The sequence below is a fragment of the Palaemon carinicauda genome, chromosome 14 (assembly GCF_036898095.1).
Source record: "Palaemon carinicauda isolate YSFRI2023 chromosome 14, ASM3689809v2, whole genome shotgun sequence".
NCBI classification, from domain to species: domain Eukaryota; kingdom Metazoa; phylum Arthropoda; class Malacostraca; order Decapoda; family Palaemonidae; genus Palaemon; species Palaemon carinicauda.
In genome coordinates, this window is record NC_090738.1 from 137,834,995 (window position 1) to 137,838,157 (window position 3,163).

The 3,163-nt window shown below is 37.3% G+C and overlaps 1 long non-coding RNA gene across 1 annotated transcript; it reads left to right on the forward strand.

Moving 5' to 3' along the window:
• The first annotated feature begins 233 nt into the window (after window positions 1-233).
• On the forward strand, window positions 234-2,754 carry LOC137653393 (uncharacterized). Its single transcript, XR_011046476.1, has 2 exons — window positions 234-319; window positions 2,479-2,754. It is a non-coding gene; the product is annotated as an uncharacterized lncRNA (long non-coding RNA).
• The last annotated feature ends 409 nt before the right edge of the window (window positions 2,755-3,163 follow it).

A 3,163-nucleotide genomic window follows, 5' to 3' on the forward strand; every position in this document is an offset into this window, starting at 1 on the left:
CAACTACAAAGTGACTAAATCTGTTTATTTCTTGCAATGTTAAGTTTTATGAAATTGTAAATCGACAAAAATGTGTGACTTTACAGAGGTTTCTTGAGAGACAATGTCACAGGTCATCAAAGACGAGAGGTTTTCATATTTGAATGTAGATGGCACCACTGCTTGGACAAGGACACTAAAGCAGACACTTAACTGGAGATGTCTGCTTCGTTGTTTTGTCATCCTTGTTATGTCAGGGGTGAAGGTAAGACTGGAAGATATGTTTAGTGGCAAGCTTAGTTGCCTATTGAAGTGTCTGTTGTTCGTTATATCTAAAATGGTGAGTGTTGTATATATTTTCCAATTATTGTGTGTCGTCGTGATTAGGTTATTAAAGTTAAAGATGAGCTGATAAAGACGGAGTTGATTAGTAAATAGGAAAGCTTGTCTTATTAAATCGTTAAATGTGGGAAATGTTACTAGAATTGTATGTGCCAAAAGTATACTTTTTTTTCTGCCAGTTTGAAAGCCTTTGGTCGGCAATACAGAGTGGTTCAGCATTCGATTTACGGGCTGCCAACGCAAGAGCCCGTGTCTTGCATGAGGCAATACAATCTACACACACGCGCTTTGTTTAGTTCCTTAGAGTAGTTTTACTTGTTTTGGGTTTAAATCCAACCCTCCACTTTAGTCAGAGTGAACAACTACTCGGGCGGGTCCATATCAATCGTCTAACGAATCATTTTCATTATAACTTATACAATTCTTTGATTGTAGCATCTTACAAATCATATGATCTTGTGTAAAGTAATGTCTTTAGTTTATAATTAAATTCAGTTGCTCCCTTTTAAGTCCTTCATTTCAGTTGGCAGTGTATTATAATGTCTCGGCGAACAGTAGCTAAAATCCCTTTCACCAAATTTACTAGTTGTTCTTGGTTCAGATAGTCTGTTTGTCACTAATGTTTGTTAACATTTTTCTAGTTCTAGATTGTTCAGCTATTCTTTTAGATATTTTGGTTCATTATCTCAAACGTTAGTAAGAGTGGCTTGTATTCAATTCTCGCCTTTACCGGCAGCCAGTGTAATTCAAATAGTGCAGGGGTAACTCTTCCCTGTTGTTTAGTCCTTTTATTAATCTAGCAGCTCTGTTTTGTATTCGATGAATTTTCTTCAGCTGATAATTGGGTAAGCCATAGAACAGTGAGTTGCAGTAATAAATTCTTGAAAATGAAGTGATTAATGAGTATGGCCATAGATTTTTCATCAAAGTATTTAGTAATAAATGCTATATTTCTTATATGATAGTTACAATCGTAAGTGTTGTCCCGGCGACCGTTTAGTTTCTCTGCACATCCTCCATTTTGGCTATTGGGCGAAAGGAGGGATGTGTGGCGTTTTCCCTGATAGGACTTAAACCTCTTTATCTAAACTGTTGATTTGGGCCCCTGCTGCGACGGACATATTTTGATGCCAGACTAGTTTCTCTTTACTGCTTGTTTTCGGTTTAAAGTGGATTTATAAAAAAAAAAGCTATAGAAAATCACGGAAGAAGCTTAAAGATTGAAGATAATGTTTCACACAAACCTGATATTGAAAATGACTAGTATTTCTGTCGCAAATAAAGTTAATACAGTATAAGATACACCCGAATATATCCTACGGTAATGGGCACTATACAGTGGGGGCCCGGTAATTTGGATGGGTTCTGCCGATTCTATAATGGTAAATCTATTATTTTTCGATATACTTAATTCTCTGGGACGCACAATTTCACGAAATTTAGCTGAGGATCTTTTTCCCCTGATTATTCACCTTTACACTTGAACACAGCGGTTACTGTTCGTTAAGTTTCCATGTAGCTCCTCTCTCTTCCCCTATGGCTTTTATCATATTTGGGTAATTGACATAGGCAGTTCTGCGACACGCCCTGTTTTCTTGAGTCCAACACACTTGTAGTTACCTTACGTTGTGGTTGTGTGTTACGGAGCCATACGTAAGTGTAATGGCTACCATCATGACGTGTGGATGCTATAAGTTTGTCACGGTACTCGAGTGTCCCACTTACCGTTCTTCACTTAAGGTGTTACATAACTTGACGAAAGAATTGAATGAGTTCTCGTTCTAGATGTCATTATTACAAACGACAGGACAGAATAGGATAAGTTGCCAATGTGGTGAGAAATTGGTTGGGCTATTGGGATTCAGGGATAATTTAGCGGATAGAAAATTCTATATAAATTTGATATTTGAGTTTTGATAAGACTAACACTACATAAGATTAAATTAGTATGTGGATTTGAGACTCCATTCATCGAATGCCTGTAAGACAAAAGAATTTTGAAGAGTTCTTTGATAACTTGAGTCAGTTTCTAAATAATACCAATCTTTTAACATAATTGATAGTCTTCGTAGCTTCATTATATTTTTATGCAAACTGTTTATATTTTTATGCAAATTTTTTTCCTACTTTAATAAATTTGAATATTTTGGTTTACAGATGTGAACTCTCAAGCTCGATATTGGGCCTCCTTCGACGCATTTTGAGTCCTATACAGTGAGCACCTTGCTGAGCATGGCTCAACGGAGCAATGACAGCCACAAACACGAGATACTCTAGCTTACTGTCTTCCAGCTGATTCTTTTGTGTGAGCTCTTGATTCTTGCGAAGGGATTCTCTACCTACTGGATCTTGCCAACTCGGAGACAGACGGAAACAATCTCACCTACACGAAAACTTCAATAGGTCTTTGGACGACCCCAACGTCATGGTTATCATCCAGAAGCAGTCTCGTTCCATATACGATCTCTATAAGAAAGTCTATTGGCTTAGAGCCTTTGGACGTATACGCTCTAATTCGATAGTATATCTCCCTAGGAGGCTTGCGTCCAAGGCCAATTGGTATATGCATAGATGGGGCAGCGTTTTTCTTCAATAACCTCATATTTTTAGGGTTCTCAGTAGTCTGCAACATCTATTTCATATCAATGTAATATTCAGGTGTGAAATGAGCCACTTATCACAAATTCTCTGGGAAACTTTAATATACCTAATACCATTGCCTTTTGTTTTTCTATTGGTATTCAGGCATTCGTAAACAGAACGGTTAATTGGTACTGTCAATTGCGTGACTGCTCTTGTAAATTGTCAATCTAGTCTTGGTTGTAAACAAGGCTTTGGTTAT